Consider the following 12,384-nt stretch of genomic DNA (forward strand, 5'->3'; position numbering starts at 1 on the left):
ACCTTTCCAACGGTGTATTAATTTCCTCAATCAGAGTATGTATACAAAAGTTATGCCACTTGGAAGTTGAACTTCCTATTTTGACTACCATGATTTGAGAGGATGTCACGCCAACCCCCATTGTTCATGGAAAAGGGGTTACCCATGTGATCGTGATGAAGAATACTCTATAAGAGTTGATATTGTAATGCTAGTTAAGATTTGGAGTCAATATGAACTAGTAGGCTATCAGATTGTGTTATAACTGAGCCATTAGGAGTAAAAGGGGTTCCATTCTATTTGAGTGCATTTTGTTCTATATATGAGCAGAGTAATCGAAATGGGATAAAAAAAGAGAAAAAAAAATAGGGTTTGTGCATTGTAGTAAACCATGAGCCACAAGTATCACTCATTTTTACTTTTGTTCATTGTGTTATTTATATATTTGTAGTTGATCATTTTTATATGAGTAGGCTCAATCATTAAGGTAATAATGTTTTTCTTACTACGTGAAAGCTTTTTCCTCGATAATGTATTAGATACGTATTCTATTTCTTATATTTACATTTATAAATTTTTTTTTTTTTTCAAATCATGTTTGTGTTCAATTAGGGAACTATCTTATTGGTGTATAAGCAACAATGTGCAATGTGGGTATCCAACTCCTTTGTGACTAATGGTATGAGCTTTCCTAGAGTCTTGAAAAAGTACTATTAATTTAGAATTTGTTATGTTCTTAATAACTTCTTTAGATGTATTAGAATTTGAGGTTCAATTATATTCTTATGTTGAAAAATTAGATTAAGAAGAATAAGAGGTTGAAGGTGATCTAGATTTTGAAGGATAACTAATAAAGAGACTCATAAGCAAGAACTAAAAGCATAAGTTGTTGCAGAAATATGAGAAAAAAAGGATCATGATATTAATGAATAAACATTCTATCTCATAAAGTTAAAACTAGAAGAGGAAAATAAAAGAGAATAACTATTGGTAAGTCAACTCGAGGAAAAGGAAGGACATTATGAGAAATTAGAAGTTGAGATTATTATCTTGTTAAAACATGTATCGGTTATCATGAAATACCAAGGAAGATTCAAGCTCAATGGCGTTAGAAGAGAAATGAAAAAAGAAACATGAAATATATGTTAATTTTCTCAAAATATCTATCAATGAAAGCAACAATAGGAAAGAAGGAGATGATCAACAAAGATATGATTTCTAAAAGAATGAAAGCAGTGCTAGACAAGGGAGTGAAGATGAGTTGAGACCTAGGAATGAATTTAGAAGAATAAATCCCCCAAGAACGCCTTTTACATCAAAGTGTCCAAATCTCTTTTATGGGTTTTGTTTTACATGTAATAATTTTGTCATAAGGAAATAAATTGTAAAGAATATGTTAGAAATGACTATATGATAAATATGAGTATGGGATCATATAAGATACCAACAAACAGTTGTGTGAAAAACATTCCTAGAATTTTTAATGAGCATGCTAACATAAATTATAATTCATTTCCCCCCTATTAGATCATGTTGAATGTCTGAAGTGCAATAATTTTGGGCACAAACCACATGATTTCAGAAGCATTACATTGAGGCTTCCAAATAAAAGTAGAGAAGAAGATGTTGTCAGAGATAGAAATGAAAGAACAAATGTATGGAGATGGAAGGAAGAGGAGTAGGTATAATGTGGTCTGTCTCTATTTGTTCAAAAAATTATGGCTAATGGTATATAGACATTGGATGTTCAAGTCATATGTTAGGAGATAGAAGAAAATTTCTCTCTCTAAAGGAAGTCAAGGGAGGCAGTGTCACCTTTGGAAATAATGATTCGGGAGGGATAATGAGAAAATACACAATCAATCTTGATGATGGAAGGAAAAAGACTCAGAAAGTTATGTTGGTTTAATTTCTAAAGCACAAACTATTGAGTGTAGGTCAAATGGTTGATCAAGGGTATGATCTCACATTCAATTCCAAAGGATGTGAAATAAGAAAAGTAGATTCAGGAAGATTGGTAAGAAATGCAATGAGGTCTCCAAACAATTTATATGTCCTCAATAAGAATAAAATAAATAAAAACTAATCTATGGGAGTTACATGCCTAAATACTCATTAGTAAAAAACAAAACAAGAGATTGCAACACCTTAAGCCACATTAAGAAGATGGGAAATTTTGAGAGTGGGATGTAGGCCAAGGATGATGAAATGGAAATTTTGCAGGATATGAATTAGATGTTGAAAGTGAAGTGAATAGTGAAATTCAATTAGCATTAAAATCAAAGGGGAGAGTTGAAAATAAGGAAAAAAATCAGTTTAGGGGGAGCAACCATTCGATGTCAAAAGAGTTAAGTTGTAGACAAAAGGAAGCATAAGCTCGGGGGGAGTAGTCCAAAAAAGAAGAAGTGAATGGAGTTTAATGCACAAGGGGAGAAACCTCAAGAGTAGAGCTACAAAATTGACATCGAACCCACTGCGATGTTAACCACCACCAGGCTCCAAAATGCGGAACCTAATGATCCATAGGAGGTGGGGAACTCTTAAACTTGCAAATGTGGGTAAATGGTTCAGTGGTGCAGTTCATCGTTGACAACGAGAGCTAGAAGAATCTAATCTTAGCCAAGGTCGTTAAGAGATTAAATATGCCAAAAAAACTGCACCCAAAATAATACACCATCAGGTGGCTCCACCAAGGGCAAGATCTCCATGTCAGCCAGTAGTTTCGCCTACCTTGTAACATCAAGCCCTTTGCAAATGAGGTATTATGTGATGTTTCCCTTTGGAAGTCTATGATGTTTTATTAGGACAACCATACCTATGGAAGCATTATGTTGTATGTGAATCTAGATATCATTATGTTATTATTACTTTGGGTTAGAAATTGTAATAGATACAAGAGGTAGCGCCACCTACCGCCTTTTATTTGATCTCTGCTAAAGAATGCAGCAAGATCATTTTACAAACTGGGAAATTTGTCTTCCTTATGATTTGACCTTAGAGTAAGAGGAAGATATTAGGCACATCCATAGCATCTAGACAAGGCTCCTCTGCACGATAGTAGTAGATGGAAAAGGTAGTGGAGGAGTACAGGGACATCTTCACCTCACCCACAGGGGTACCCCTACATTGTCAGGTCAATAACTCCATCGATATGACCTCGAGTGCACCACTACCAAATGGACCAATCTAATGCCACTCTTTTCTAGAGAACGATGAAATTAAGAGGAAAATTTAGGAGTTGTTGCAGAAAGGGCACATAAGTCCAAGTTCATCACTTTGTGGGATCTTGGTCATGTTGGTACAGAATAAGGATGGAACCTGGAGGCTCTGTATTGACTATCGGGTGCTTAATAAGATCACTACTTGGAATAGGTAACCAATTCCACGGATTGATGACCTTTTGGACCAACTCAAGGGGGCCAAATATTTCATCAAGATTGACTTGAATTCTAGGTATCACCAGGTACCAATCGACCCCTCTGATGTGTACAAGATTGACTTCAAACCCAAGGAGGGCCTTTTTGAATGGTTAGTCATGCCTTTAAGGTTGACAAATGCCCATAAATCCTTCATGTGGCTAATGGACAACATATTGCGACCCTTCACCAACTCATTCATGGTAGTATATCTGGACGACATCCTTATCTTCAGCCAGAGTTTGGAAGAGCACATATACCATCTCGATAGGTCCTCCAAACCCTACAACAACACAAATTGTGTGCCAATTTGGAGAAATTCACTTTTGGTATGACCCAAGTTTAATATATGGTGTACATCATTGATGAGTGGGGTGTGCATGGACCCAGCCAAGATACAAGTTATTCGAGATTGGCCAGCCCCAACCACTCTAACATAGCTCCACAAATTTCTGAGTCTTATCAATTTCTATCGTAGGTTTATGTTGGGATTCTCTCATATCACTTGGCCTTTGAGTCAAGTCACTGAGGGCGAAGCAAAAGAAAAGTTCTTTTGGTCTGAATCCCAACAAGATGTTCTTTGAGTTTAAGAATTGCCTCTCCTCTGTACCAATGCTCACATTATCATACGTACAACAACCATTTTAAATTGAGATAGATGCCTCCGACTATGCTATTGATGCAATTCTTACCCAACAGGTGTATCTGGTGGCATATCACAGTAATACACTTTTAGATACAATCTAAAAGTATCCCACCTATGAAAAATATGTGTATTCCATTTTGCAAGCTTGTAGGCAATGGAAGCATTACATTATGGGGAAGGAAACGATCATCCACACAGACCACCAACCCTTGCAGCTTGTACAGACATAAGAAAAGTTGTAGAATAATTGCCATCAGAAATGGTCCACATATATGCAATAGTTCCATTTGAACATTAAGTACAAGAAGGGAAACACTAATAATGTTGCAACCACCTCAACCAACCACCGGTTATGGAGCTCACCACTATTCTTGACTCTTGTGGATACAAGACTTCAGGATGGCTGCATCTTTACAAGAGTGATCCAAAATTTTTCTCATGGAAGGTAAGGAAGTTCCAGAATTTCACCTCCAGAACACACTATTATGCCACCTGAGACACTTTTGTGTTCCTTCAATCGAGCATTCCAATATGATTTGAGAGGTGCACCACAATCAATTCGCTGGACATTTTGGGGTAGAAAAGACAATGGCAGTGCTGCAAAAGTACTTTTATTGGTTGAACCTTCGATAGGATGTTGGGAAGTACATTAGATCTTGCACTGGATGTGTCATTTACAAACCTACAATCAAGAAGAAAGGCTTGTATACTCCTCTTCCTACTCCTAGTAGTCCTTGGGAATCCATCTCCACACATTACATGTTGGGCCTTCCTTCTACCAAGCATGGAAACGATTATGTTTTCATGGTTGTCGACAAATTCTCTAAGATGGCCATTTTGGCATCCTGCAAGAAGAGTATCACAGCAGAAGCCACAACCAAAATATTCTTTGAACGAGCATGGGTACACTTTAGGATCCCACAGTCCATTATTTATGATCGGGATAGAAGGTTCGTAAGTACATTATGGTCAATCTTCTGATCATTGTTAGATACCAAGCTCACTAAGTCCGCAACATTCCACCCCCAAATTGATGCCCAAACAAAGGTCATCAACAGGATGATCATGCGCATCCTCCGCATGTACAATTTGAAGCATACACGCACATGGGATGAAATCCTCCCCTATATCTATCACAACTACAATAGAGATCTACACAAATCAATTGGACACAACCCCTTTTAGGTGGGGTTGGGATTCCAGCCACTATGTCCCATTGATGTTTCCATTCCACTTGCAACTACCTAGAAAGATTCGACTCATGTCTAGGTTGAAGCTGACAGAGCTACCAACTTCATTGAATGCATTCAGCACATCCACTAGTAGGTGCATGACATATTAGATAGAGAAAATGCTAAGTACAAACAACAACATGATCAACATTGGGTGCCACACAAGTTCCAAGTGGGTGACAAAGTTGGGTTACATTGGTAGAAGGAGCGCCTTGGTGGTGCCTATCGCAAGCTTCACCCACTCTGATATGAGCCTTACACAATCACTAAGGCTATAGGAGACAATGATTTCAAGCTCAACATTCCACCATTCCTTGGCCTGCACCCAAAATTCAATGTGGATTGTCTACGACCATACTTTCCCTCGTTGCTAGACACATCAGACATTGTTGAGCAGCTGACACTAATAGAGCTCAACCCAAGCTATATCGAACATGCCACAACTGATAGGATCATGGACAAAGAGATCAAGAACACTCACCAACAAAGGATCCAACTATTAAAAGTGGCTCACCAGGTTTAATAAGAATTTCCTCACCTCATGGAGGCTCTGCACGCAATGGGTACCATTTCTTCCTAAGGGAGGAGGGTGGATCTAGGTGGATATTGGTGGCCACCTAAATATTCCACCTAGAGCTCTTGCCAGTTTCATCTATTTCCTTGATTATAGCACAATCTACTATTTTTAGTAGTTTTTTGGGTCCTGAACTTCAGAAGCTGTTATGACCCCCAAAATGACATTTTTTTGAGGTCCACAGTAGGCCTACCTATTGCAAATATTTTAGTACTCGGAGAGACCTTTCTAAAAAGATTTTGTATGTGTCAAAAGAAGATGACATGACCAAGTTATGACCCCGTGAAGTTGGCTATCCAACTAACCCTAATACGTCCCACACACTCTTGGCGTTCCATCTCCTAAGGCTATTGTTTTGGTTGTTTAGGGTTTCCCTTTGGTGTTTAATAATAAAAATGCCCTTGAGCCTCATTGTAACACAATTCAAAGGTATCTAGCTGCCACATCTCTTCTCAAAGATAAGCTACCATCGTCCAAACTAGTTTATTTCTATTTTGCATGTAAGCATCTTATAGTTCTTTAATATTAATGAAATGAGATTTATTTTTGCTGCATCTCTGTGTTTATGTTTATATATGTATTTTGTTTCATTCCTGCATAAGTTCGGATAAGTGGAGCAGTTTTCTCTTTCTTTAATTTTCTTTGCATGTCCTCAACAAGGTAGGGGTATAAGGAGTTAGGGCTCAAACTAGTTGAACCTTTACAAGACTGTCCCTGCAAACCCCAACGACCTCCCATGGTGAAAGAAAAGAAAGATGAGGGAGCATGAGATCATTTCAAAATATTGCTCAAAGAATCCCTTGAGTGAAAAAGGAATGCAATGATGGACAACTTTGCCCAGATCCTTCAGTGAATGCCCAAAGGGGATGCATCTTCATCCGGTAGCCACTTTGGAGGCACCACTCCCTTCAAGGTACAAGTCAACTTTGACATTCCCATATTTGAAGGCTGGATAGATGCAGAAAACATAGATAGATGTTTAAACCTGTTGGAAGGATATTTTTCGGTTCATGAATTTTCCAATACAGAAAAGATTACTTTTTCACTCCTCAAAGCCGCCCCCCATGTCAGGGACTAGTGAAAACTCTGTTGTGAACAAAGGGACGAGAGAGAACACTCACTATTTTCAGTGGCACCCACTTGGAATTATTTCCAAGATGCCATCAAGGAAAAATATTACCCCGTGGAGAGCTATGTGGACAAGTACATACAATGGACTATGCTTTGGAAACAAAGGGACCAAGATGTGCATTAGATGACGAATCTTTTCCATACCCTGCACATAAAGTTGGGTATCAAATATTCTGAGGATCATTTGGTGCTCAAGTACCATAGTTGTTTGCAAAAATAAAGTCAAGATGAAATGGAGTTCCTGGACATCTCCTCGCTTGGTGAAACATACCAATATGCTACAAATATTGAGAAAAAATTCAAGCAAAAGAAGCTAGACTGTGGATCTGACCCAAAGAAGAGAAAAGGTGCCCCCAAGCCACAAAGAAAAGGGAAGATTCAGGGTGCAACTCCACAAAACAACTCCTTGAAGCCACAAGCCAAGAATAATAGGAAGGCAAAAAAAGACACTGAAAATTAATGTGAGTTCATTAAAACTCCCACTCACAACACGAATGGTTGTCAAGCGAGGTAGGTGCTGGTGGCTGAGCTAAAAGACTCAGAGAGATGCACGCTCTACTTCTAATTCATAACCAAATAAGGGAACCAAACAAGGGAAAGAAAATCATTGACATCGAACCCACTACGACAGTAGCCACCACCAAGTGCCAAGAGACGAAACTTAAGGATCCAAAGGAGGTTGAGTTCCCCTTCCACTTGTAGATGAGGGTAATGGGTTCACCAGTGTAGTTCATCGTTGATAGTAGGAGCCAGAAGAAAATGATTTTAGTCGATGTCATTAAGATATTGAAATTACCAACAACGTTGCACCCAAAACCATACACCATCGGGTGGCTCCACCAAGGGCGATATCTCTGTGCCAACGAAAATTTCATCCTGCTTTATAGCATCAAGCCCTTTAGAGATGAGGCATTGTGCGATGCTTCCCCTCTGGAAGTCTGTGATATTTTATTAAGTCAGGCATACCTATGGAAGCGTCATGCCATATATAAATCTTGATCTCATTCTATTATTATTACTTTGGTTCATAAATTGTATAGGATAGTAGAGGTAGCACCAATTACCACCTTTTATTTGATATTTTCTAAACAATGTAGTAAGATTATTTCCTAGATCAAGAAATTTTGTTTCCTTATGATTCACCCTTAAAGAAAGGGGAAGATTTTGGCAACATCCACAACCTCCAAACATGGCTATTTTGCACTATAGCAACAGATGGACAAGGTCATGGAGGAGTATAGGGACATCTTCACCTAGCCCATAGGGGTACCCATACACTGTCAGGTCAGGTACTCCATCGATCTAACCTCAAGTGCGCCGCTACCTAATGGAACAATCTACCAACACTTTTTTCTAGAGAATGATGAAATCAAGAGTCAGATTCAGGAGCTTTTGCAAAAATGGAACATTAGGCCAAGTTCATCACCCAGTGGGAGCTTGATCATGTTGGTATAGAAGAAGGACGGGAACCTGGAGGCTCTGCATTGACTATCGGACATTGAATAAGATTATTTTTTGTAATAGGTATCCAATCCCACAGATTGATGACCTTTTGGACCAGCTCAGGGGGGCCAAATATTTCAGCAATATTGAATTGAAGTTCAGTTATCACCAGGTACTAATCAAACCCTCCGATGTGTGCAATACTACCATAAAATTCAAGGAGGTTCTTTTTGAATGGCAAGTCATGCCTTTCGGGTTGACGAATGCCCCGCCAACCTTCATGCAACTAATGGATGAAATATTACAACACTTCACCAAATCCATCATGGTAGTGTATCTATATGATATCTTGATCTTCAACCAGAGTTGGGAAGAGCACATACACCATCTTCGGAAGGTCCTGCAAACCCTATGACAACACTAAGTGTGTGCCAATTTGGAGAAATGCATGTTTGGGATGACCCAGTTCAATATGTGGGTTACATGATTGATGAGTGGGGTGTTCATGTGGAACCAACCAAGATATAAGTTATTTAGGATTGGCTAGCCCCAACCACTCTAATAGAGCTTCGAAAATTTATGGGTATTGCTAATTTCTATCGCAGGTTCGTGTTAGGATTCTCTCATATCACTTGGACTTTGAGTGAAGTCACTAAGGGCGGAGTGAAAGAAAATATATTTTTGTCTGAATCCCAACAAAAGGAATTTTTTGAGTTGAAGCATCACCTCCACTCTGCACTAGTATTCACATTACCATACTTGCAACAACGATTTGAAATTGAGCAGACACCTTTGACTATATTATTGGTGCAGTTCTTACCAAATAGGGGCATACAATGGCATATCAAAGCGAGAAACTTTCATATATAGTCTGAAAATATACCACCTATGACAAAGAGATGTTTTCCATTGTGCAGTCTTTCTCACAATGGAAGTGTTACATTCTGGGGAAGGAAAAAACCATCCAAACAGACCATCGAAGCTTGCAGTTCATATAGACACAAGGAAAGTTTTAGAACGATTTCCATCATAAATGGTCCACATATCTACAACAATTCCATTTGAGCATTGAGTACAAGAAGGGTGACACCAATAATGTCGCAGACTAACTCAGCCGACTGTCAGTTATGGCACTGAACATTGTGCTCGACCGTTGTGGACATAAATCTTCAGGATTGGGTCATCATTACAAGAGTGATTCAAAATTCGAAACCACATACTAGATGCTCCTGGAAGGTAAGCAAGTTCCATACTTTCACCTCTAGGATGCATTGTTATACCACCTGGGACACCTATGTGTTCCTTCAAGCGAGCATGCCAAGATGATTTGGGAGGCGCACTATAGTCGGGTCACTGGATATTTTGGGGTAGAAAAGACAATGGCAGTGATGAAGAAGTATTTTAATTGGTCGAACCTTCAACAAGATGTTGGGAAGTGTATTAGATCCTACACTGATTACGCCATTGCCAAACCTACAATCAAGAAGCAAGGCACGTATACTCCTTTTCCTACTCCTAGTTGAACCTGAGAATCCATCTCTATGGATTACATGTCGAGCCTTCCTTTTACCAAGCATGGAAACGACCATTTTTTCTTGGTCATTGACAAATTCTCTAAGATGGCCATTCTGGCAGTCTGCAAGAAGAGTATCACAACAAAAGCCACTGCTAAAATATTCTTTGAACAAGTATGGGTACACTTTGGCATTCCAATGTCCATTACCTCATATCGGGGTAGTAGGTTCCTAAGTACATTCTGGTCAAGCCTCTGGTCATTTTTGGATACCAAGCTCACTAAATCCACAACCTTCCACCCCCAAATTGATGACCAAACAAAGGTCGTCAACAAGATGATCATGCACATCCTGTGCATGTACAACTCAAAGAATCCACACATATGGGATGAAATCCTCTTGTATGTCCTGCACAACTACAATAGAGCTCTCCATAACTCATCTGAACACAACCCCTTTGAGGTGGCACTGGGATTCTAGCCACTATGTCACAATTATGTTGCTATACCACTTGTAGCTACCCAGGAATATTCAACTCAAGTACAATCCAAAGTTGATAGAGCTATCAACTTCATTGAATGCATTAAGCACATCCGCTAGTAGGTCCGTGACATATTGGAAAGATCAAATGCTAAGTAAAAGTAGTGTCATGATTAACATCAGGTGCCACACAAGTTCCAGGTGGGTGACAAATTTTGGTTACATTTGCAAGAGGAGTGCCTCACTGGAATCCACCGTAGTATTTTCCCTCTCTGATATGGTTTTTACACCATAAAATAAGGATGTAGGAGAAAAATGATTTCGAGCTCAACATTCCACCATTCTTTGTCTTGCACCTAGTATTCATTATGGACCGAGTGCGACCATAATTTCCCCCCATTGCTAGACACATCAGACAATGTTGAGCATCTAACCCTAACAGAGCTCAACCCTAGTTGTATTGAAAAGGACATGAATGATAGAATCATGGACATACATATTAATAACACTATCCAATATAGGATCTAGCTATATCGAGTTTTCAAAGTAGGCTGACTCCTTCACCAGGGCAAGTGGCTCACCAAGGACCAGGTTCAACATAAATTTCCTCACCTCATGGAGGCTTTACATGCAATGAGGATCATTCATTCCTAGGGGGTAGGACTGATCAAGGTGGATATTGGTGGCCACCTACCTATTCCACCTAGACCTCTAGCTGATTTCATCAATTTCCTTTATTATAGCACAATTGATTATTTTTAGCATTTTTTCAGGTCCTAAACTTCTGAAGTTGTTTTGACCCCCTAAACAACGTTTTTTTGAGGTCCACAACAATCTCATAATTGTTGCGAAGGTCCTGCCACAAATATTGTAGTACATGGATATACCTTTCTATCAAGGTATCATACGTGTCAAACTGAGATCATGTGACCAAGTTACGACCCCGGGAAGTTGGTTATCCAACTAACCCCAACGGGACCCACAAACTCTTGGTGTTTCATCTCATAGGGTTAGGGTTTTGGTTGTTTATGGTTTCCATTTATTGTTCAATAATAAAAATGCCCTCAAGCCTCATTGTAACACACTTTAGAGGCATGTAACCACCACATCTCTTCTAAGAGATAACCTATCATTGCCTGAGCTAGTTTATTTCCATTATGTATTTAAGCATCTTTCAGTTCTTTGATATTAATGAAATGAAAATTTATTTCTGCTCCATCAATGTGTTTATGTTTATATCTGTATTTTTTGTCATTACTGCATAATTCTTGTTCGGTGGTATCATAGCAGTATTCTCTTTCTATGTTTTTCTTTGCATGTCCCCAACGAGGTCGGGGTATAAGGAGTTAGGGCTCCAACTAGTCGAACCATTGCAAGACTAGCCTCATAAACCCTGACGACCTCCCATGCTGGAAGAAAATAAATATGGGGGACCATCAGATCCTTTCAAAATATTTCTTGAAGAATCCTTCGAGTGATAAAGGAACGCAATGATGCACAAATTTTCCCAGATCCTTCGGCAGATTCCCACATATGACACATCTTCATCTAGAAGCCATTCTAGAGGTGCCACTCCCTTCAAGGTACAATTCAACTTGACATTCCCATATTTTAAGGCCAAATAGATGGTTAAATCTCTTTGAAGGATATTTTTATGTTCATGATTTTTCCAATAGGGAAAATATTACTTTTCCACTCCTCAAAGCCACCCCCCATGTCAAGGACAGGTGGAAAACCTACTGTGAACAAAGGGACGGGAGATAACCCTCACTGTTTTTAGATGCACCCATTTGGAATACTTTCTAAGACACCATCAAGTAACAATATCACCCCTTGGGGAACTATGAGGACAAGTACACACATTGTACTACGTTGCGGCAATAAAGGGATCAATATGTGCATGAGATGATGAATCTTTTCCATACCCTACGCACAAAGTTAGTTATCAAAGTTTCTGAGAAACATTTGG

This window comes from Pinus tabuliformis, chromosome 1_2 (genome assembly GCF_031772625.1).
Source record: "Pinus tabuliformis cultivar Carrire ecotype Pingquan chromosome 1_2, CPIR1, whole genome shotgun sequence".
Lineage (NCBI taxonomy): Eukaryota > Viridiplantae > Streptophyta > Pinopsida > Pinales > Pinaceae > Pinus > Pinus tabuliformis.